Source organism: Uloborus diversus, chromosome 8 (genome assembly GCF_026930045.1).
Source record: "Uloborus diversus isolate 005 chromosome 8, Udiv.v.3.1, whole genome shotgun sequence".
Taxonomy (NCBI): domain Eukaryota; kingdom Metazoa; phylum Arthropoda; class Arachnida; order Araneae; family Uloboridae; genus Uloborus; species Uloborus diversus.
The window spans coordinates 123,788,212-123,813,889 of record NC_072738.1 but is presented as its reverse complement, the minus strand read 5'-3'; the positions used below and the strand labels follow the sequence as shown (position 1 = coordinate 123,813,889).

The 25,678-nt window shown below is 33.8% G+C and overlaps 1 protein-coding gene across 2 annotated transcripts in view; it reads right to left on the bottom strand.

Moving 5' to 3' along the window:
- Nucleotides 1-15,122, bottom strand: part of LOC129227605 (uncharacterized) — an 80,003-nt gene extending 64,881 nt beyond the window's left edge. For both annotated transcript variants that reach the window (XM_054862192.1, XM_054862191.1), the window contains exon 1: nt 14,928-15,122. The gene's annotated coding sequence lies outside the window, so the exon portion shown is untranslated. The remainder of the gene's footprint in view (nt 1-14,927) is intronic.
- Nucleotides 15,123-25,678: the final 10,556 nt, after the last annotated feature.

Sequence of the window (25,678 nt, the reverse complement as noted above, 5' to 3'; positions counted from 1 at the left end):
CCCGATGCCAAGTTTGGATTTATTTTTGATGTGCAAAAAAATTTAATTATATTTCAGTTCATACAAATACAATTCTCAAAAAACGATAAAATTGTGTTATTTTTTATTTATTTGTTCTTTCTTAACTAAGTATTATTCATTCACAATAAGCTTCAAAACGCTCAACTCAAAATTTACTCGACTCGGGAAAAAAACAGATCTTTCTTTCTGCATGCTAGACTGAAGCTCGACGGATGCTTAAAAATTTGTGAGGATATTTGCTAGGGAGCAGAATCAATCTGTTAGGACTGTTCGCTCTTCAGTTATAATTCGATTTGAAAAAAGAGCACTGCGTAAACGCGCCCCGGACTAATTGGTACTTCTCCCACTTTTAACATATTTTTGAATCTTCTACCCTATCATACGGGACATGTGACACTTTGGTATATAAACCTACCATGGAAACTCAGCAATAGTGCCAGTATTAAAATCATGCGCAGTGAGTCGAGATTCGAGAGAGGGAACAAGTCTCCTGAGGGATCAAGTGTCCCCGCTCTCCCCTATAAGTTAAACGTGTATATCTGAGTACCTGTGTATGTGGCAGCATATTTCTTAAGCAGATGAACTGATTTTGTTCAAAATTGTTCTTTGTCTGAAGGGTGTTTTTGATTGAGAATGTTCTTAGCTATATGTGTATAAAATCTGCTGCCGGGTCATAAGGGTCCGCTTAGCTGAACCGTAGGTCCCATTGTTATTACTTGAAAATATTTCATTTTCAATTCATCTTAGCAGATTTTAATTCATACCAAATATCATATAGAAAGAAAATACATAAACCGTAAACTTTTAAAAGATTAACCATAATGCATGAAACAATCATCAATAAATAAATTACCTAATAAGGTGTTAAATAAATAAGTAAATAAATAAAGTAAAACAAGAAAAATAAATACTATATTTCTTCGAAAAAAAGGCTACCAGATACGCCGTTTGTTTTTGCTCTATAATAATTTTACCAGAATAAATTTCATTCGACTTGGCGGACGTTTAAAGCAGATGAAAAGAATCAAATCCCACCGCCATTACAAGGCATTGCCTTAATTTAGGTCCAAAAACCCTGACACGACATTGCCTTTTCTAAGGTTCACTCGCCACATAAAGCAATGGATCGTGTGACTGGCTATCTATCAATCACAAGGTGAATAACCCCTTGAGAACCATAATTTTCACGGTAGAATCTGGAAGTCTGCGGTAAAAATAAATCCTCATGTATATAATAGCCAATGATCGAGTAACACTCTTGACGTCTTCAACAATGAAACTCGTGCCATGGCATGACAATTTGATAACATGCTTTGGTAATGTTTAAAATGCAGGGAAAGGCTTTATTGTGACAAGGCTGAACTGGATCCGGTAACTTAACTGTTTTACTGGTAAGACTGTGTCATTTTAGGGCACTAAAGAAACGAAAAAGTGGTCAACAATGAACGCTATCCACTGGAGTTTAGGGTTAATCCATTGGAGTTAGGGTTAAAATTTCAACTATCAAAATACCATCAAACAGGCAATTGCTTCGTTCAAATGTAGAAACAATTTTCACTCATCATATCTTGACGGGGCGATTTTCTAGTAAATAAACGAGCAATAAGTTTTTTTTTTGCTAATACTTAGATTCTCATAATATAATATCTAAATCATTTGTAATGAAATAAATTCTACACTGTAAAAAAATTCCGAGACATTACTGACTATTTCCGTGTAACGTTTCGGGATTTCAATGGTTTTTACCTACTTCCTGGAAATGTCAAGTATTATTGTCAAAAAGTTTCCTGAATTGCTACAAGTTGTCCGAATGCAGATTTTTCTCTGTTGTCAAAAATATTTTTAGCTCCCTGTTTAAAGAATCACTGAGAGTGTTTATAAGATGTACCGGCTTTAGTTCGAGAACGGCTCGTCCATGCTGACTGAACTCCCAAAGGGAGTGAATAAGTATGGACAACGTAGCTTTGCAAGAATTGCAATCAAGTGTGGTGCTTGATACCTATATGCAATTCTGGCTTAGCTTTGGCCATGCTACACTGTTTTTTGAACTGTCTTGATAAATCAGGAAGGTTTCAAGCTTTTATATTATCCTTACCTGAGATTACTCTGAAGTTCCAATAGTACGACTGACTTTAAACTGGAAGATTTCTGGATATTTCAGGAAAGTTACTGAGTTTTAACGGAAAACGTTCCTGGGTTTTGCGAGGCATGTTAGTGGCATAGATTGGGCACATCAGCTGCCTATTATTTTCCAGGAACGTTTCTGAATCGTTTTTACAGTGTAAACTTAGGAGACACATATGTTCTAGAACTGTCCCGAAGAATGCCGAGGTACGGAATAGTGAAAGAGCAATCCTGAAATCAAATCTCCTCCAATCAAAAAAAAAAAAAAAAAGTCTTCGGTATACAATTCTAGGGTGCCAGGTGGTACACAAGCGTGAAGTTATTTTAGCGTCGAGTTCTTAATGAAGTGCAATAAGAAATCACGCTTCACGTGAAATGGCAAACAATGGGGAAGGGATTCTTGATCATTATTAGTCGTGAGTCTGAAGTAAAGCCAAAAGCTAAGCAATAAAAACTAAATTAAGAAACAGCGTTCCTAGAGGATCTTTTCCAAGAACTGAGTGACACGTGTGTCCCCAAACTGTATTGTTTTAAATTTTTGTTATTACTAAAGCTATATTTTGTGGTACACAATTTCATTTAATGCTCTAAAATTAATTAAAGCATGGCAGGTCCCGTGAAATTTTTTTTGTTAGCATGGAATATAAAAAGGCAACAAAAATAGTAAAAGTAAGACAAAACAACATTAGAAGAAGCACAAATTTGTAAATTACAGCAGACACGTGTTTCGGCGTTACAGGGAACGCCTTTTTCAATGCAAAAAATAATGAGCTTGTCTTTTCATCCATAAGCTCATTATTTTTTGCATTGAAAAAGGCGTTCCCTGTAACGCCGAAACACGTGTCTGCTGTAATTTACAAATTTGTGCTTCTTCTAACTTTGTTTTGTCTTACTTTACTGTTCAGCACAAAGGTATTTATTTATCTTATTTATCTTAACAGAAATAGTGTTCGTTTAAATCCTGATAATCTCTTACTTCGATTGCGCTAGGTGTTTTGGCTTTAATTTAATCTAAATTTTCATTGACACAGTGGTGTAGCGGTTAAACGCTAGCCTCTCATACCCCAGGCGCAGATTTGAACCTGGCACGAGCCTGTGGATTTTCAAGTTGAAGAAAATCGGCATCTTCCTTTACGTATGATTATTCGGCATGTAAAAGAGCCCTCAAGTACTCATTTGACTTGGAGTGCTCTTGTCAAAATTAAATTCCTAGTGCAGTTTTGCATCGAAGAGAGCGCAGGTGTTTCCATCAGTGAGAAAAATTAGGCGTGAGAATTCTCGTGTTAAAAGCATCCGCTGATAGTGGTGCACGAAAAAAGAATGGATGTTATATCGGGGGATCGCACAAGGTCTGCAAATGGTTGTGCTTTTAACGCAGCCCCATTAGAAAAGAAAGAAAATATTCTTTTGACATAATGCAACGTAAGGTGTCAAGCAATGATTTATTTTGACGCCGAGTGAAACGAGTTATGACCAACTTTTCACAGCAAAGTTAAATACAGGGTGCTCCAAAAATAATGATTCATTTCCATGAAAACAATAATGCATTGATTTTTTTCACAGGTGATCGAAGAAATGCTCTCAATGAAACAAGGAATAGCGATTGTTTGCTGGAAACTGGGTAGTAAAACATACTAAGAGGTTGGTCACATGTACCAGCGAAAATACGGAAAACAGCCAGCAATAAAGGCTTCTTGTGTTAAAATTCAGTCTAACCGATATCGTCAGATGTTAATGGTCGTCTAAGGACGTTTTTCATTCGCCACACTACCGCTTCGTGCGAATTTGTTCACAAACAGCCTGACATTCAGGGATGCTCCACCCCTTAACACAAAGGGTGCACTCAACTAAATATCATGAAGAGCCCCCCCCCCCCAAAAAAAAAGGAAAAATGGAAAAATACTCATCAAAACATCCCTCTCCTAAAAATTTCAATAGAACAGTCTGCGTCCCCCCCCCCCCCCTCAGTTGGGCACCCTTGTGATAATGGCCTTTTTTGGTGGCTGATTTCCGTATTTTTGCTGTACAGAATAACTGACGGTGCGTCAGTTGTAGTCTTTACTAGATGCACAATTAAACTCCGTAGCAGCAAACGCTATCGACCATTGAGAGTGGGGGGAAAAGTTACCATTAAACGACAATATTAAAGAATTAAAACACGAAAGAAAATTAATACTTTTTTAAACTTAGAACGCAATGAAACAGTTCATCCAAATATTAGCCTATTCATTTTGTCCAGAATATTTACCAAAGCCTCTCACGTATATTCCTTATTCATTGTTTTAAAGGTCAAGGTCTGTTGTCTTTGGGCGTTGGTCTTGTAATTGACCGAAACCTTAAACGATCGGCCACAATATGAACGTTAAGGAAGCGGTGATATTTTCGGAGCTTTTTAACATATACATACTAAAACGCATTTATGACACTTCGAAGCATTTTTCAAACTATTGATGTCTTATTTTATGAGTTCTAAATCTTCTTTTTTACGTTGATACTTTTGAAACTTGAAAAGTGTCTTTATCTTTACTAATAATAAAGCTGAAAGTCTGTGTCTCTGCATGTCCGTGACGCGCATAGCGCCTAGACCGTTCGGCCGATTTTCATGAAATTTGGCACAAAATTAGTTTGTAGCATGAGGGTGAGCACTTAGAAACGATTTTTCGAGAATTCGATTTTTTTTTCTATTCCAATTTTAAGAACATTTTATAGAGCAAATTATCATAACGTGGACCAGCAAATTACCATAACGTGGACGAGCAAATTACCATAACCTGGGCGAGCAAATGAACATAGCAAATCAGCGAGAAATTCATCATCCATTATTTGTTAATATACAAGCAAACCAAATGATCTTTTAAATTTTCTACTTCGGGTAAAGCCGTGCTGGTACCGCTAGTGATGGATAAAAGCCATTCTTCAGAAACTTTTGTTAGTTTATGTGATGACGATTTTTTTCACTTTGAGAAACAATCTTAGCAACTTCATAAATATAATGGAGTGGGACGAAAATCAAACTTACTGTTAAAATAAAAAGCAGGAACAGAAATGACAGACACGAGTTTCGAGATTACACGGAACCATTTGCTCAATTGCAAAAGATGTGAGCCTATGGACAAAAACTATATTGATTGCTCAATTAAAATGGTAAAACCATTAAAGAAGCAAAAAACCAATAGGTAGTATTGTTTGCACATGGGTCGGCTGCATTTTTGTAATTTTGTACCTTATTAATAATAATTTTTACCGTTTAATGCCTGTGATACAAAATTATAATAAACACTTAAAAGGGTCTGCCTGCCCTAAAAGTTTCGGCGGAATATTTTATGAAAATTCAAGTGATTAAATTTATAAATACAAAGACCGAAAATGAAATAAAAATGAAGAAATTTTTTTTTTTTTTTTGCAGTCATGAAATTTAATTTCTCTCACAAAATCGTCAATTTTACTCATTTGATGCTGATTTTTACTATGGCACCATTCAGTGGTGAAGGTTACAATCAGAGATTACAAAAACATGGCTGTTAAAAATAGATTCTTAGAAATTAGCAGTGTCCCAACTCAAGGTACGAACGTCCCAAGGTACAACACTCTCCCCTATTTCTCATAAACTTCAAGTTACTTCCGCTTGTAAGGTAACTCACAATTGTTTCTCAAAACGTTTGGTAATTAGTCTGCTATTTAAAAAAAAATGAACTTTCTTCAATTTGTATGCAACTGCCTAGGTGGTCGGCAATACAAACCTGGTTTTTAACTAGCCGGCAGCATGAGTGGATTTTAGAAACGGTCCAGAAGAAGAAATGAACATGACACTCTAATAAAGGACAAAATAAGTGCCACGAACAAAATATGACCACCGGGCACCGCGTAATGAAATGAAAAAAATCAATCGCAACCACAAAAAATAAACTAATCACCTTAAAAGTGTACAAAGGAGTAAAATGTGTAACATGTTTTCCTTCAAACTTAAAATGCAACCTGTTTGAACAAAATCATAAAAAATATATTATTTTAACTAATTGACGTATTTAGGATTATTCATTTCAACAAATTAAAAAAAAAACATATCATTTAGTACTTAGAGCAGAAAAAGTGACATTTTATTTCCAAAAAGTGGCTTGTAATGTCAATGTTACTACCGGCCCCTAGCGACAAAAGTATTTTCCTAATTTTTCCCTGAACACTAGACTATCGCCTACTCCCGCCCCCCCCCCCCCATTTGCTATTTCAAAAAAAAAAAAAGAAAAGAAAAGAAAAGGAAAAAAAAAAGGAAGAGAGAAAGAAAAGAAACTTTTGTAGCTTCGAGAAAAAATTCTGTACAACTGGTTTTTTGATCTTCATATCTGCTTCGCAAAAAAGCTAACTATTAGGGAAGGACGCAAATATTTAGATTTTCATGCTCATTTTAAGTTTGAACGAGTGCATTGTTTTTGCTAACTTTCATGCAAAATAAATTAAATTGATAGATGAAATTGAAATTTGTTTCCAAAACAAAAAAAGTGGGGGATTAAATTGTTAAATGAAGCAACACTTATTTCAGCTTATTTCAACCTGTCTGTCCTTAGAAATTCTTTTTCGAAGTGATTGGTTGTTTTCCATTTAATTAAATTCTAATATCAATACACTAAATATTCATTGGGAAAGTTTTGAAGAGCAAAAAATGAAGCTTTCGTTGAAAATTATAAACAATAAATTTTCAAATAATTTTCCAAAACTAGCATTATTAGAAATTGGATTGTTCTCTTTTTATGTTCTGTAATTTTCAGAGCTGATTTTGAATGTGTTAATTTTGAAAAAGGTAAATTATCTTAACTATTTCACTTTGCCCGTATTTCCGTATTTTGAGCCAAAAAAAAAAAAAAAAAAAAGATACCATGAGCGACTACAACATTCCTCCAGTTTTTAACTTTACACACCATAGCTTTAAAGCGTTAAGTATTAAATGGGGTCGTTTCCAAAACTTTAACAGTATTTTTTTCTGAAAGAGCATGCTTGAAAACATAGGATCTGACCATTTTTTAAATAATTTGACTAAGTTTAATATTTTTAAAAAATTACTTAAATCGTTGCGTTTTTATTGTTTACACTTCTGTCATGTGACATCACAAATGATGAAATGCCATTTAATGTTGCCATTCACAGAACAAAATATTTAATTCATATCTTTACTTACGTGTATTAGCAACGATATGGTTGGTAGCAAGCGTAGAGTGCAATTTTAATTCGCTGCTTGATTATCATAACGTGGAAACGCAGTAGAAAGATGCGCCAAATTGCATCATTTGTGACGTCATAAAGACCACGCCTTGTTTGAAAAATTGGACATTTAAAAAAATTAATTTAAAAAAAACTGGTGAGAAAATGAGAGTATTTTCTGGGTTCATGTATTTTTTTTTTTTTTTTTTTTGCTCATTCTATCCATTTCAATGAGTAAAAGTAGTACTTTTGACTGAAGGAAACCACCCCATTATTAAGTTTATCTTACGCTCAGAAGCACAACCTATTTTAACAAACACACAAACGTAAAATGTTTTATTTATTCCCCACCCCCTTCTAGGCACCCGCCATAAATTTAACCAGAACAAGCCATCAATTTCTCGTTGGCTAAACTTAGTTCCCCATCATGCTGTATTTTTCGCTTTGGAAGAATTTTAAAGAAAACTAGAGGCTTTACACATAAATTCCCCGCAAATAACGCAAAGCATTCTTCGTTTCATGAGTAATCATTCAACCTTTAATATCGCAGACGGCCAAAACCAGCAGATGCGCAAATCTTCGTAACACCGGGCAGATAGCCAGTTAGCTAACAACTGAGCATGGGAGAGAGATATTTTCTGGATTCGCGGGATTCATTTTCTTCAACCTTGGAAGACTGGCTGCTGTACCCCCCGTTGTGACTCGAAACGAAAAAAAAAAAAAGATGCATTTTGGCGCCTGGTTCCGTAATAAATAAATATTTATTTGAAAACGAGTTTATTTCAGCCATCGAACTAAATTATTTACAGAAGTAAAAACTTAAACAAGATGAGGACAGAATGTAGAGACTTTTATGCTTATGCTCTTCGTTTTGTGGATTTATGTTTTTCCTATTTGACTTACACTTATTTAAGGCAATTTTGAATTTGGTGACCTAATTTCTTTTTCCTCAAAATGGGACGCTTTAGAGTTTTAGGTGACAGTATACTTAATATAATAACAGAATGTTTTAAAAAATACTAAGCACTTATCTTAATGCACTCAAATGGATAAAATAACTATTTTTGTAAGAAAATAACTATTATTTAAGCTAATTAAAATAACTATTATTTATAACTATTATTTAATTATCTTAAGTATTCCTGTAGTTTTCAATTATTCCTAGAAAAAGACTTCACAAACAAAGAAAAGTGCAGCCCACAAGTCATGTAGAGAATGTTTTATCATTATCTAGCTTTCAAACATAAATTTGAGTTTGTAGCATGCATATTTTTCTTAATGGGAAAGTTCGGCTGAAATGACTTGAGCGCACTTTTCTTCGTTTGTGAAGTCTTTTTCTTGGAATAATTGAAAACTACAGGAATACTTAAATTGTCCTTTCTGGCCCAGAAGAGTTATTTCATCCTTTTGAGTGCATTATCATAAGTGCTTAGTATTTTTTTTTTAAAATTCTGTTATTCTAAAGTTTTTCGTTTTCAATCAAAATTTTATTTTAGATGTTCCTTTTTTTAGCGTTACGTTGTACCATCAGATTAAACAAATCATTTAGTGAAATTCCGAAGTCTCTAAGTGGTCTAGTTGCTGAGATATAAGCAAAAGAATGGTTCACAGCGTACAAGTTACTTATGATAAAGATTATAGTATGTCTCTTTACTTAGCCCCGTTACTGGTTATTGGCATGGATGAAGATAAAAACCCTAAGAAAGCAACGTCGGTGAATAAAACTCATTCCTGCTCCAGAGAAGTCTTGATTCAAAATTTTCATTATGATTACTATTAGCATTACATTTGCAAGGCAACAAAATTTGTAACAATGGCGTTTATGTTTAAACATTTAATGGGGAAATTACATGAAATTTGTTATTTTCCATCCTAACAAAAATAATAATTTTGTTTCAGAATTTTAATTTTTCAGCTTTAAGTTTTACCTTAAGATTAAGTAAATCATTTAGTGAAATCCAGAAGATTAAGTAAATCATTTAGTGAAATCCAGAAGTCTCTAAGTGATCTAGTTGCTGAAATATAAGCAAAAGTAGGCCTCAGATTACTCCGTGACAATCAGGCAAAGTATAATGAAAGTGCTTAAAAATATTTAAAAATAATAATAATAAAGTTTATTACTTATTACAAAGAACAGAAATGAACAAATTAAAAAGAAAAATGATACCGCAGATTTCAATAGACACACATACAATAATACACATAGTCAATCACTAATCTGTGACACTTATAAGTAACACTACCCAAGTGTGAATCACCGGTTGGATTAAACTTTGCACTAATAGTGACACTTAAAAATATTGAACACGTATTTTTTTTTCTATCAGCAACAAACACTTTTAACGGGATGAAGTTTACCCTAAAATATTAGATAATTGTGGGGTATTACAGGGTACAATATCTTCTTTTATTTTAAATTTTAACTACAGAAATTCAAGTAATAACTGAAAATTTGAAAAAACTAAACAAACTAAAGTTGATGTCTTTCAGGATTTTTCTGAAAATACTGTTTACAGGGGTAACCCGTCGCGCGTCTAGTTTCCGGTGAGCAATTCTATATTACACTATAAAAAAATTCCGAAACGTTCCTGAGTATTTCCGTGTAACGTTTCGGGATTTCAATGGTTTTTATCCACTTCCTGGAATTATCAAGTATCTTTGTCAAAAAGGTTTCTGAATTGCTACAAGTTGTCCAAGTGCAGACTTCTCTCTGTTGAAAAAAATATTTTTAACTCCCAGTTTGAATATTAACTAAGAGTATTTATAAGGTGCATTGGCTTCTATTCGATTACGGCTAATCCATGCTGATTAAACTCCCAAAGGGAGCAAATAAGTATGGACTACGTTGCTTTGCAAGAATTGCAATCAAACGAGATACTAAATAGTTGCAATTCTTGCTTCGCTTTGGCCATTTTTGCGATACTGCTTTTACAACTGTTATAGTATCACTAACCAAAGATTACGCTGAAGCTCCTTAGACCCGACTTACTTTAAGCGAGAAGATTTCTGGATTTTTCAGGAAGGTTCCTGAATTTTATCGGAAAACGTTCCTGGTTTTTGCGAGATATGTTACTGGCAGAAATTGGGCACATCAGCTGCCTATTATTTTCCAGGAATGTTTCTGAATCATTTTTACAGTGTAGATAAATCACTTTTTTGACTTCAACATTTCTGATTTCAATGAAATTCGTCATGAAGGACACATATGACAAGATAAATAATTTTGCCAATTTTTAGATATCTATTCTGAAAATTGTTCAAAATATAGACCTGCAAAAAGACTCAAAATGTGCAGAAAAAAAAGTGAAAAGTGTGTTTTTACAAATGACTGTAACTTCTCTCCTAGTTGTAGTAGAATAATAATTCAAAAAATATTGTAAAGCTAAAAAATAGAGCTTTCTATTGATCTGTAGCATGATTTTCTTTCGATAGATTTAATTTTTGAGATTCTTGACCGTGACGCAGTAATATACGATGTTACCCACAAAACATCTGCGAGAACATGACGCAGAATTCAGCTGTGTTACGACATGGATGGTGTTCTGCCAATGTTTATGTCTCTTATTACTTCAAGGCAACTGTTTATAACAAACATTCATCTTTTAATAACATATTGTTGAAAATAAAAGGGAGTATTCCCAAACCACTCAGTACTTTCATTGAAACAAATTATTTTGTATCATATTCAAATTTTGTCGCTCAAACTTATCGTAAATGGCCGGATAGCTAAAAACCAGGCTAGTAGTTAACTTTAAACGGATTTGATAGTTATTATTTCTCAATTTTGGAAAACTAAACAATAGTTTTTGTGTTTATAGTTAGTAGATTGTTTCTTCTGCTTTTAACAAAGAAAAAAAGAAAAAAACAATGAAACTACAATTGAACTTACATATAACGAGCCCTGATTTACCGAGAACACGGTTTTAACGATTAAATCAAAAGTATTTGGTTGGTGCAATGTTAAGTCTATAGGAGCATAAACCCCGGACATAGTGAGCAATACTTATGTGATTCATAAAATTGTTATTAAATTCCACCAACCAGCTCAGCTTCCTTAAAAAAAATACCTGAAACATCCGGAAGTCAACAGAAAAATAGTGAGGAGTCATAAATCCCAACAACAAGTGAAGAAGTCTCTTTTTTATTCAAAAACTTCAAAATTTTGCACCAGTTGTGCAAATGTGGGTTTTTCAGGCCATGAGTTTTCTACGATAAACAATGACATAAGAAAGAGACAATACGACAGTTCAAAGCCAGTTAACCAATTTCTTCGATACTGTATACAAATAAAATACGTATAATATGCATAACTTTTTTTTCATAGACTCGTTTTTTGCGAGCACTCGGTTAAAACGAACAAATATCGCGCTCCTTCACGCTCGTTATGAGCAAGTTCTACTATATTCAAGTATGAATGGGGTAGTTTATATAAAATGAAGAAATTGTAGTGACTCAATACCTGTACTTAACCTGTGTCTCAAAGTAAGACTACTTTTTATATAGCAGAAATCGCTTAACAAATAACTTAACCATCTTTTATTTTTTTTTTTTAAAGATTTTTTTTTTTTTTTGTTATAGCAATCACATTTTTTTATTGTTTTCACTTGACTGTTGACTGGCGTCTTATCCTTTCTGAGCCATCCGGCTCTTCGTCTATGTCCCCCAGAATGAACCGACTTTATTTATATCAGACAATCTCCTCTTTAGACGAGACGATTTCTTTAAGACAAAAACAGCATCCACCATACATCATCTAGCATCCAGCACACAACATTTAGCATCCATCCCTGGTAGTAATTTGAATTTCGACATAATGAATTAAACTTATGTTTTTTTTTTTTTTTTTTTCAATTGTGATCGATGTAGAAGCCATTTTTAGATATAAGAAACCCAATGAGCAGGGTCCCATCGAAATTCGTGATTGCTAAAAATGTAATTTGAATTCAAGTTAACAAAATTCAAATTAATGCCTGAGGCTAGTTGCTTAGGGTTGGATGTTAGATGTTGTACGCTGGATGTTTTTTACTTTTAAATGAAACGGAAATAAATTTATGTTCACTGTAGAATATTGAGCTAGGTATAGATTTAACGTATTTTCAAGTTTTGAAATTTTTGGTTGATACTCGCACAAATCAGTTTTTGTCAATTAAATATTACTTAACTATTACTGTTAAATAATTAAACTTTGAAACTAAATATCAATTTTAAATTAACGAAATAGTTACTGACTTGCAAATAAATATGTAAAGTTGCGTTGAACGATGCTGCTTTAAGGTCAAGCAAAAAATTTTAAGTGCCAAATTTTCATCATTTTTAGTGACCATTTTTCCAATACAATTACAAAATTTTTGCTTTAAAGAATTATACTTTATGCTTGCTTGTATTGTTTTGAAAGATTTTTTTTGTTTTCTCAAGTTACTGTATTATTAATGTCTATTTTAAGCTTTTTATATACGATTTAAATTACGGAAGAAATCTTGAACCTGCATTGAATTTGTGTGCAAAAATAAACACAATACAGCTCAAAACTGTAAAAATTATAAACTTGAAAACCGAAGAAATGCAGTAAATGAAAGGTATTAAAGTAATACTGCCTTGGGCAGGTAAACCGCAGTATCTACAAAAATAAATTTTTGAGATAGGGTTGACCAGGGCATGTTTACGCAGTGCCCTTTTTTCAAAATGAATTACAACTGTAGAGCCAACAGTCATACCAAATTGATGCTACTCCCTAGCAAATATTCTCACAATTTTTTGAGCATTAATCGAGCTTCGGTTCAGCATGCAGAAAGAATAATCTGTTTTCTACCAAGTTGAGTAAATTTTGTGTTGAACGTTTTGAAGCTCATTGTGAATAAATAGTACTTAGTTAAGCAAGCAACAAATATATAAAATTAGCAGAATTTTATCCTTTGTATTTGTATGAACTGAAATGTTATTAAATTTTTTTGCACGTTAAACATAAATCCAAACTTAGGAAAGAGGCAAGTTTACGCGTTGAGCGTCGGGAGCACCTTTACGATCGCTCTTTTTGTGTCTTACCTAAACGTGCCCCTGACACTTTTTTTGCTCCAAGCTGTTTCAAACATTTTTAGTATTTTCCGGCTATTTAGTTCTGAAAATTACCATTTAATTTTTAATTAAGTTACACATTCGTATCTTATAGCTTACAATCATGTATTGCTGTCTTCATGCCCCTTAAGCTTCAACTTTATACACTATTCAGTCTGTAATAAATTTGCTTTATTTTAGCGATGGTATGACATTATGTTCAAAACACTTACAGAACCACGTTAGGTGTCAAAATAAATATGCGTAAATGTGCCCGGTGTCCGGGGAAAGTTTGCGCAACCGACTTGGACTCAAAAATATTTTTTTTTAAACTGTTAAAATCACAAGCAAAGCAACAACTGAATTTAGCAATTTTGACTCCATTAACTACTTCATAAAACCGCAATGTCTAAAATTTCCTAAGTTAAAAAACATGAAAATTAGCAAATTCATTGAAAAAATTCCGCGTAAACGTGCCCCGGCCTACCCTATATGAGGGAACAAGTTTTTGATTTTCTACAAAAACTGGTACATGAAATGTTGGAATCTGATTTTTTCGTTCTTTATCTTCAGCGTGACCCTGTAAGTTCGTCATGTAAGACTCGTCGTCGTCATGTAAGTTTGTAAAAAAAGCAAAAGCAAAATGGATGACGAAAATCCAAAAAAAAAAGAAGAAATTTAGATACTGCTGTTTTTTTTTCCTAAGGCACAATAGTCCGTGAACAGGGCACACCGAAGAAAAATGTTTGGAAGAGGGGAAATTAGTTTTTTTCCGAATGAAATTTCAATTTTACCGAATAATAAAATACGACTTTGTACTAACATTAAGCATATCATTAAAAAATGAAAGAAAATATAATCTTTGTATTCTAATATTGTCTTCAAACTTGCCGAATCGTCTCAAAGGCCGAATCTCCCCCCTCGGAGCAGGGTGCCCACCTGGGGGGGAGGGGGGCTCATGGCGCATATTTTGCCACTGAAATTTTTAGAAGGGAGGTATTTTGGCGGGTATTTTTCTCATTTGTGAGGGCTCTTGATTTTGGGGGGATGGTGTTCGCGATATTGAGGGGGTGCGCCTTACCTCGGGGAGCCCCGTTCATTAACTATATTGTTGAACATTCGTAACCTTCTTCAAATAAGTAGGTTACAAATGCAAATGAATAATCAAACGTAAGATTTTTCAATTGAAAGGATTGCGACCTTTCAAAACAAATATCTTTTTTTAATTGAAAATATATAACGATCAAGTTACTTGAACGGGATGCTTTTTGAAGAACCACTTATCCTTAAAATTATTGTATTGCATTATTAAAATTGCACAAGTAGCAGTAGGAATATCTGGTGATTTAAAACTGCGGGCAAAATGTAATTTTTTGCTTCTTTAAACTTTATAAATAAATTGATAATGAGTAAAAAAAAATTTCACAAGCAGCTAAAGCCTTTTTTAAACAATGTTGAAAGTCTTTTACTGCAATTCTCTTTAAGTCAAATGTGTATAAGAGGTCAAGAAAATTGTTAAAGGAAAAATAAATGTTTACCTTTAGGAAAAACAAATAAATAAAAGTTCGAAATCAGCGTGTCAAATGCTTGATGAGAATAAAAGTTTCCATGGAAACCATTGTTGATTCTCTGGGCAGAATTTCTTTCAACGATGTCGCCAAAACATTCATTACAAATCGCGCTCAGTAATAACTCTCGCCGACAACAAACACTTCATCCTATTCTCATGCATTAGCTGCAACTGAAACTGAACCGCAGGTAGTGAATTTGAAGGGAACTTCCTGGCCTACGTCACGCAGTGACGTCATATAACGGCGCGAGAGCCCCCCCCCCCTCAAAAATCTAAAAGTGTCGCTTTGCTGAGTGCAAGAAAACTATTTGTTTCTTACGAGATTTTTTTTTTTCATCTGTGTTTTTTATAAGCAAGTTTTTTTTACACTGTAAAATTCTTTCTTTTATTTTTTACGATTGCTTCACATTTATTTTAAATTCGAAATTTCAGACACGAATTATAAAAATTATACTTTTAAAACTGAAAATTGATTTCTTTTCTTTTTTTTTCTTCTTAATAACATGAATTCAAACGGAACATAGTTTTTTTAGACTTCAAAAGAATGATTTGTTACGGTTTGATCACATCTGCAATTTAAATGAATAAAAAGACAACCAAAAAAGGATTTTTTCTAAGATGTAAATGAAAGATATCAAAAATCTCTTTCCCGTCTGTAAAACGGATAGTTGCATTTCCTTCCTTTGTAAATTTTCCATAATTGTTAACCCTAACTTTATTGGTGTTTTCTGCGACAGCATTTGATATTCTTATTTCTATGTGTTTTTTATTTAGTAAGCACAAGTGTTTCCTTTTTTTATTCCCTTGTGAAAAATAAAGGATTTTTAATCGTGAAACATTTTTTCACTAAAACTGCGGAGTAAATTTTCATTTGCCTCATCACCGAGTGAAAGTTGCCAGTGTTTTCGACATGCCCGTATCTGCATATATGATCTTTCTACTTCTACTTACGAACATGTCGTCGCTAAAAAAAAAAACGAATGGGCGTATCTCGAAAAAATCGAAAAACGAGTTATGACCCCCACAGAAATGTCCAAAGTCGATTTTATAATATGAGCAATGGTCGTATCTCTACAATAAATAGTAAAAAAGTTACAGTCCCTGACGCTGGTGGAGGTTCTTAAGCGATACTTATGGAAACTGGAAATCTTTAAATCGGTTTTCTGCAAAATGCTTGAAAGTGAGATACGCCCATTCGTTTTTTTTTTTTTTTTTTTTTTTTTTTTGCGACGATATGAGCAATCGGACTGTTTAGTTCGACCATAGTCGAGTTAATTATACAGGGTGTCCGAAAAGTCCTTGACACATTTAAAAAATTCATAGAAAACCAACAAATTGTCGTATGAATTTGCGGTTTGCACCATAACTTCACAGGTTCAAGATTTTTTTATGACATTGGAAAAAAAAATGAAAAGGGGAAAAAAGAAGAAGAAAGACATTTCGCTTACTTTTAAATCGTTTTTGTTGACATGGGAAAACGCAAAAAGGAATGAAAATAACTAAACGAAGAATTACAAGCATAGCATATACTGACACTTTGGGCTGCGAAATGCCTTTTTTCTTCTTCTCCCCCCCCCCTTCTTTTTTCCCCCGATGTAATAAAAACTCTTGAACCTTTGAAGTATTATGGTGCAAACCGCAATTTCATACGATAATTTGTTGGTTTTCTATAATTTTTTTAAATGTGTCAAGGACTTTTCTTACACCCTGTATAATAAAATAACAAGTTTTCTCTTAGCGTGGGTATGTGCGTATGTGCGTAGTATTCCCCAGTCCATAGCAGAGCCGACGAGAGGCCATGTCAACCTAGCCAAAACTAGGAGCCCGGCCCTTTGGAGGGTCCTGCAAAGAATCAGAGCAGTATAAGCATAAAAAGTTTTAAGGGAGGAGGAGGAACCGTAGACCAAACTGACAACGGCCTGCCTGGGCTCTCGGCGGCCTTGGTCCGCCAAAGGATCAAAGGTTACTTTTACCAGGACATTCAAAACTTCTGTAGAAAAACAAAGATTGTCAAAAAAAAAAAAAAAGACGGACGAAACAGAAGAATCAACAGAATTCAAATAAATAAACAAATAAGCAAAAAACTACTTTTAGTAATTTTTCATTTCTTTTCGTTCTAGAGCAATCTTTTATGATGCACATGAAAAATGACGGTAGATATGCAATTAGATCTACTTTTAATCATTCAAAAGGTTGGAGGTTATAATAATCCCATGGGCAGTCTAATGATGGAAAATCTTGCCGCCGTTTTTCCATTTAGTCATATTAATGGCTTCCAATTAACTAGAAACATATTATTCTACTATAAATAATGAATAATATAAAACGTTTTTGTTTTCCTTTCATAGTTCTAACGTTACAAAAAATGTTTGATGACCTCTACAAGGGTAATAGGGGAATATTGGGTGCTCCGTGCACCAAAATGTTTTCTGTGCTTAAAATGTCTGCAGTTTTTGTTATACAGTGGGTGGCCAAATTATTAGGAACACGTCTCAAATTCTCCTATTTTCTAGTTTAGGCTCACTTTTCGAAGAAATAAACAACGAACCACAATTTTTTTATTGTTATGAATTGGTACTGGTATCATTATTATTGTTTTTTAGAAGTGGCAACACTACTTGTCTGAGTTTTTACAAATATTTGAGGTTATTCCAGTTTTAGTCTGTAGTGAGAAAAAACTGCTGTGTGTTTTCGAGAGGTTATATAAAGTATTCTAGAATTATTTCTTGGAAATTGTTGGTGTCTGCTATAGTGAATACGTAATTAACACTTATTAATAAAGCAATGTTACTACAGTTTGCGATTAAATTCCAATATTTGATTTATATTGTTGCTTGATATCGTCAAAACAGTTTTTTTAAGGATTACAAGGCTTCAAACATGTCTCCTACAAAAGTGTCAGGATATACAAGCATTGCTACTTCCCTCCACACATACCCAGAGAGTTATTGCAAGTATAACAGGTGTTTTTAGGTCAATAGTTGGATATATCAAAACTAAAATTGCCCAACACATGCCACTGGAAGTGGATCACTTGGGAAAATGTATCAAAAAGCACATCATCAACGCTCGTACCGGTCACAGATAGTGATATTTCCCTCAAAAATCGCAAAAGGAGTGTAGTCCGCCTTACTTATGAATGAACAGGGCACTGAAGTTTCCACCAGGACTGTCCGGAGGCGATTGGTCAAAGAATAAAAAAAAAACCACGCCGTACACCAAAGCTGAGAAAAAGTTTATACAGTGGGCAAAACAACCGATAAAATTACTGTTGAGGATTGGAATCGTGTGAGTACTATTTGTGAGTAGTGCTATTAACAAATAATGCCATTATTTTGATTAGTTTAATATTTTATACGCATGCTTCTCCGACGACTCAACTTTCAGCATTTTGGTCGAAAAAAGTTTCTTTTACCTGTGCCCCAAGATGGCGTGCGACCAATTAGTTAACCTGGGGGAGCTATTCCAACAAGAAAGTTTTTTAGAGAGTGTTAAATAGCTGAAAAAGCACATATCCCTGATTCTACAGCCGGTAAAAAGAGCAGTGATGCCTTTTCTGTCACATTTGTCTACGCGATCTGCTTTCAGTCACTTGTTTTAGTCAATTTTAAGCTTTTGATGCGTGCAACTGCTGACTTAGAAACACCTGTAAAATTTGCAATAGCTTTCTAGAAATGTAAGGAGGGGAGAAATAATGCTTTTATTTCCCTACATTTTCTAGGGGACGTGTCTGAAGTCTTGCCCATTCTTAAAAATAAATAAATAAATAAAAAACAGTTTTGATAATATCAAACAATAATATAAATCAAATATTGAAATTTAATCGCAAAATGAAGCAACATTGCTTTATTAATAAGTGTTACTTACGTATTAACTACAGCAGACACCAACAATTTTGAAGAAATAATTCTAGAATACTTTATATAACCTCTCGAAAACACACAGCAGTTTTTTCTCACTACAGACTAAAACTGGAATAACCTCAAATATTTGCAAACTGACTCAGTCTCGTATTGTTGCTACTTCCACAAAACTATAATAACACAGGGGAACAAAAAAAAAAATGTTTTTTCTTTCGTACCCAGAGTTTGAGAACTGATTTCAGATATGTCTGGAGATCTGAATCGGTACATGAAATTAGTTTTTCTATAGCAGCTCTACTTTTTTAGATAAGTGCTTCTGTTTTACCCAAAATGTGCAGTTTTAACTTCATTTTGTGCACTTCTAAAGCAAGTGTAGGCTTCTTAAACAAGGATTGCTTCTGGCATATTTACCCTATTATCAGCTGCAGTCGAGTAACTTAAAGGAAAATTCACCAGATGCAGTAAAAGTTTGACAAGTTTAGTAATAACGCTTCGACAAGTTAAGGTCAATTAAGTTTAGTAATAACGCTTTAACAAGTTAAGGTCAATTTGTATGTTCTTGGCTTGCTTACATTCGTCTGCGCGATGTGTGATGAGCTGGATCTTTGTATATAATATCTTTCAGGGCCTGATGAATATAGTGGGTGACCCGAAATAAACATTTTTTTGTGGGGGTGAGGGGGGGGGGGTCATCTGAAGTCAAACCTTATAAACATAAACATTAATGGGGAGCCATCATTTCAGTGGTGTTGATGTGTTTTACCACTCGTTCGAAATATTTGTTGGGAGGCAGAGTATCCCACACTTAAGTACAAGTAAGAAAGGTAAATAAATAAAGGAGAAAACTTAAGAAAATGAAGTAAAATTAAGGTAAAGTTTTCTTAAGTAGGACTACTACAATTTTCGTCATTTTGAGGCTCTTAAAAATTAGTTATCTATGTCCAAGAGCCTAATTGGACTGTTTGGTAATCAATCTCTTATTAAAGTCAGACCAAACAACGTAAGTAGAAGCACAAATTTGTAAGTAGAAGCACAAGTTGTAATAAGTAGAAGCACAAATTTACAAATTTGTGCTTCTACTTACGTTGTTTGGTCTGACTTTACTATTCAGCACAAAGGTATTTATTTATCTTAATCTCTTATTATTTGTACAATACAATAGGAATAAAAAATCCCTGTTTTGTGTTTTATTTGATCTATAGATGTAACTTAAACCTGTTTTATATATATTTAAATGTTATATCTTAAAAATTTGAGCTTCTGCGCAAAAACTGATGTCATATTTGAACTCAGTATACCAAATTCATACGAAATCTGTTCCAAAAACCCCAGTACCAAAATCACTGTTGCCCTGTGTAATGATATCAACTGTTATGCAGAGTTAAAAAAAAATGTAGTTCGGGTTTATTTCTTTAAAAAATGAGTGTAAACTTGAAAATGCGAGAATTTGAGCAGTGTCCCTAATAATTTGGCCACCCACTGTAAAGCTAAAAATAAGAACGAGATTTATTTTTAGGGTGAGAACGGTTACTATGTTGATTCTTCCCAAAATTGTGGAAACTTCAAATTTCTCACCACTGAGGAAAACGAAGAACTTACTTTTGTTTGTTTATGCATACATTCATCGGGTATTTCAAAACTGTTTAGACCGAATACAGTAGAATTTCATTATCCGGACAAATAGGAGATTCAGGTTGTCCAAAATTAATAAAAGTACGGGTTTAAGAAAATAACGCATAGATTGAGCCAGAGGACGCAAGAAACTACTGCACACAGTAAAAATTTTATTTTGAATTTAAGAGAATGAAATATAAAACTGCATTTTAAGAGAAAATCAAGCATATAGTTACATACATTATTTAACTCACATTAAACATCGGATGAAAACTCACTCAGACGCTCTCATAGGGGGGAAGAAACTACTGATCTTTTGTTATCTTACTTAAGTGGTAATTTCTTGAACAATTAATCGATTGAATGTGTCAAATGTTCGTAGTTTCAAGATATGAATTCATTGCTGTTGTCTTCAACTATTTTATCACAATGTGTACAATGTAATGAATGAATTGGAAACCTTTCCAACAAGGACGGGGGGAGGGGGAGCAAATACTCCTTGCTTTCAAAAGTAAATGAGCCTTGTCCCTCCACTTTTCGAAGTTCAAAATTAACAGTCCATCGACAAATGTTTTTTTTGCATCGAAGATTGATTTATTATAAGAACTAAAATGGGATGAAGGCAGTAGCGTAATTTACGTGGGGCCCAGGGGGCCCAAGGCACCCCTCCCCCCAAAAAGGATGAATTAATTTCATTACTTTAATTTATTACTTTTTAATTGACAATTTTTTTACAAAAATACTAAGCACTTATCATAATGCACTCAAAAGGATAAAATAACTTTTCTGGGTCAGAAAGGACAATTTAAGTGTTCCTGTAGTTTTCAGTTATTACAAGAAAAAAAACTTCACAAACGAAGAAAAGTGCGCTCAAGTCATTTCAAGCCGAGCTTTTCCATTAAGAAAATATGCATGCTTCAACTCTCAAATTTATGATTGAAAGCTACATAATGATAAAACATTCTCTACATGACTTGAACCCCACTTTTCTTCGCTTGTGAAGTCTTTTTCTAAGAATAATTGAAAACTACACGAATACTTAAATTGTCCTTTCTGACCCAGAAAAGTTATTTTATCTTTTTGGGTGCATTAGGATATGTGCTTAGTATGTTTTAAAAAAAATTCTGTTATTCGTTTTACAGAAGGACATTAAATCAATAATGACAGTAAAATACAATGATATTCAAATAAAATCCAATGATATACAAATACAAGAAGTTCCGTCTAGAACTAGACGAGCCTACTTTCCCGTATACCCATACTACTTTCTAGTACCTGATCAATATTCTCAAAAATAGCTAAAATCGCAAATTTTTTCAAACATATTTTTTTTTAATATTTTAAGCTGATTTCTAGGAATAAAATATTCATTACTTTTCTTCAAAAAAACGAACAAATAAAATAGCAGCACCTTTTAAACAAAGCAGCTAATACACTTCTTTCCATTAAAAAATTTTTTTAACAGCTTTCAAAACGAAAAAATAATAATAAGTTTCATTAAAATAAATACATCATATAAAAAAAAATCGTTTCTTTTTCCCCTATTGCCGAAAATAATTTTTTAAGCGAATTAATGCACTTACCAAAATAAAAAAAACAATAAAATGTCAACTTAAAGAAATAATTTTCATTGTCAAAAAAAAAAAAATCGTCTGCGCATATTTTTCGAGTTTATTCACCGAAAACTAAATACCTAAATTAAAACTTTAGCGTGAAAATAAAAACAAATCATATCAACAATAATTATTTCACAGTTAAAACCACAGCAGCGGAGTCGGAGTCAATCTCATTTTGGGATAAAAGAGTCGGAGTCGAATATCCAAGAATCGGAGTCAGTCATTTGTCCTCCGTGTATAAATGTTTGCCAAAGCTACGAAGTCAGAGTCGAAGTCGGGGAGTCGGAGTCCGATTAATTGTCGGGAACAGGAGTCAGAGTCGGTGTCAGGTCCCCCTAAATTCTCGGAGTCGGAGTCGGGAGTAGGTCGTCAAGAGCTATTTCCAACAAAGTTTGTTTGAAGTAAATCCGCCTTCAAGTACGGAATCTACATTGACTTTCAGTTTCCCCGTAGGCGCTAATGTTAAGGGATTTGAACTGTTCAAAATTGAACGGAAAATTGTTCAAATCAAAAAGATATCTTATATACAAGTTTTTTATCAAAAGCTTTTTCCTACAAAGTTTGTTTGAAGCAAATTCGCCTCACAGTTCGGAATTGCTTTGAATTTCCCCGTAGGCGCTAATGTTAAGTTTTTTTGAACTGTTCAAAATTGAACAAAAAATAGTTCAAGTCAAAAAGTGAAATATGGGAATGAGGTGTCCTCGCCGAGATCTTTCGAACAAAAAAAAGTTTGTTCGAATCGGACTATTCATTCAAAAGTTATTAGGGGGGGGGGGACAGACAGACAGACCGACAGACAGACCGACAGACAGACAGACAGACAGACCGACAGACATTTTTCCCCATCTCAATACCCTACTTTCCAATTTTTAATTTTTCAATATTTATTTAATTATTTTATTTATTTTTGACTTTTTTTTGTTTTTCACGATATTTTTAAGATGCATTAAGCCTTCTTTCATGCTTTTTTCTTCTTTTTCTGACTTTTACTGGGAAAGTAGGCTAAAAAGTACAATGAGGGTACATTGTTTTTCATGAAGTTCGTGCAGTGAAACACGAATCAGTGGTGTTCCCATGGGGTATCTCTACATAGTATAAAATGAAGTGTCCAAAAAGCGTCTGTTTGTTTGAACTCGCAAAACTCGAGAACTACCCGGCCGATTTCGCTGAAATTTTCACAATCTGTTCCTTTAAGTCCTGAGAAGGTTTGCAGACCAGTTCGAAAAAAATTCGATGAATAGTTCTTTTTGTATTCCAATTTAGGCCCAATTTTCACATAAATTCCCGAATATGGGGGTTAAAAATTACTCGCAATTAGTAATATTATATATCGTTGGAAAGGGAAGAATTTTCCGCAATTTGTTCCAACGCTCTAACTTAATTGCGGCGGGAGTTATTTACGTTTTTAGTTTGTTTAGGCTTAGCTAAAATTTAGGCACTACTTTCTTCATTAAATTTATCAATAAAAAGTGAATGAAGTGTCCTACAGTTTTCGTTTTGACACCATTGAAAAGAGCTACCTTTTTTACTCCAGATCTAACTCGACCTATGGTCGGAAGTTTAATTAATTCTCTATCACCATTAGAAAAAAAGTTACAAGCGAATTAAATGAAGTTCAAAAATCTGTTCTCTATTCAAGTTTTTAACCATTTTTTTTTTTTTTTACGTTTCCACGGTAACGCTTTTTGAATCCATTGTTTCTATCTTTCTCATTTTCAATTCTGAAACTTATTTTATTTTGTGTTTCCATAGTTACGCTTTTTAAATCCATCTTTCTCATTTTATTTTAATTTCTTAAAAGTATTTTAATATCTGTCGTCATTGTTTGGAGTTGAAATTTAGCATGATGATTTTTTTTTCTTTTATTTATGCCTGATTGTTGAATATACGTCACTTGACACAATTTTTGTTTTCAAAATAGACCGGGCAAAGCCGGGCAACGCAGCTAGTACTTCATATACGCCGTATACTCTCAAACATTTTTAAGACATATAGCGTATACCCTCAAGCTGCAAAAATTTTCATATTATGACATATTATGTATATGATCTAATACACATATTGTGCATAACTGATTACTGGGAGTAGGGGAACATCACTGACACGAATATAGCATTTTTAGAGTATTTGTGGGGTGTTTTGCGCAACAATGATGTGTCTGCTTTCATGGAATTTCCCTAAAGACTTCCTCTCACCCCCAAGCATTCCCGATTGCTTACTGTTGAAAAAGCAAAGGTGACTGTCGTTGCTTTCCCTTTGATTTTTCAGATTATGATGACTAAAAGAATACGTCTAGCTCGTGGTTTTTAATATTTATTTTGAAAGAGTAATTTTCGTCGCCATGAGTCGCCAATCGTTTGCGGTTTACTTCAGTTATTTTTTTTTTCCAAGATTTAGCTCAAGCAGATTTTACATTGAAAAAATGTTTTTGAGCAATCACGATTGCTTATTGTTCTCACTTGACCGTTTCTGATGTTTGGTTCCTTTTTCAACTTGGACCAGGGGCAGTGGCGGATTGGTTGAAAAAATTGGCCCTGGCATTAGGAGATGTAGCGACCGTATAGCTCTTATAGATATATTAAATTTTACCTAACGAGTACGATATCACTCAAATATTAGGAAATTATTCTTAACAATTAAATATATTTAAACAAAATTTGACATATAGGAACACTTCTACGCTTTAATGGTGAAGAAATTGATCCAGTATTAGCTAAATACCTTATTTTGGGGGAAAATGTGATTGTAATTGTATATTTATTTATTTTTATAATGCCCGGAACTTGATTGAATATTTCCGTAATGATAACACTGCTTAGCTTAGTATGTCCTTTTCTGCAGTCATAACAAGTTACTCTCAATTGTCCTGTTTTGTGAAACTGATCTAGCGATGTTCATGTGCCGTCTTAGAACGTCTAGTCACGACTAGGGCCGCCTTAGAATGTGATAGGTAGGTCCCTCGGCTCAAACATACATTACTGGGCCCTGTCATAAACATTCCCTTTTTTATGCTGCCATTCCCTGACGGCCCCTAGACTCGATGGGAGGTCAAAAACCTGGTGGGAAGGGGGCAGGTACGAGTTTGGGAGTCCCTTAATTTTTTTCAAACGCAAGTATCAATACAAAGAGAGAGAGAGTGGACTTAGCTTTCTGGCTTCTGGGAGTCATTAAAGTATTAGCAATATAATCTTAATGGAGAGATTAACATCGAGTCTGAAATAGGGGGTTCCGGGGGCTTCTCCCCCTGAAAATTTTCGAAATTGTAGTCTTAAAAACAATTTTAGGTGATGTTAGGGGCGCGTAGATTCAGGGTTTCTCCCGCTACAATTTTTCGGAAGTGGGAATCCAAAAACAGAATTTTAAATTATCTTCGAGTATATGGCATGACGAGCGGTTCCGGAGACTTTCCTCTGCAAATTTTTAAAAAATATTAGCTCTGAAAACGCAATTTCAGAAAATCTTTGGTGATTTTAAATCGGGATAGATTCTGAGGCCATCCACCAGAAAATTTTCAAATTGAAGCCTTAAAAGCCTTTTTTGGTAAAGACTAGGGCACCGGCAGTCACTCGAAAGTTAAGTTACAAAAACGAAATTTTTGCTGACCTTCAGTGATGTTAGGAGTTTAC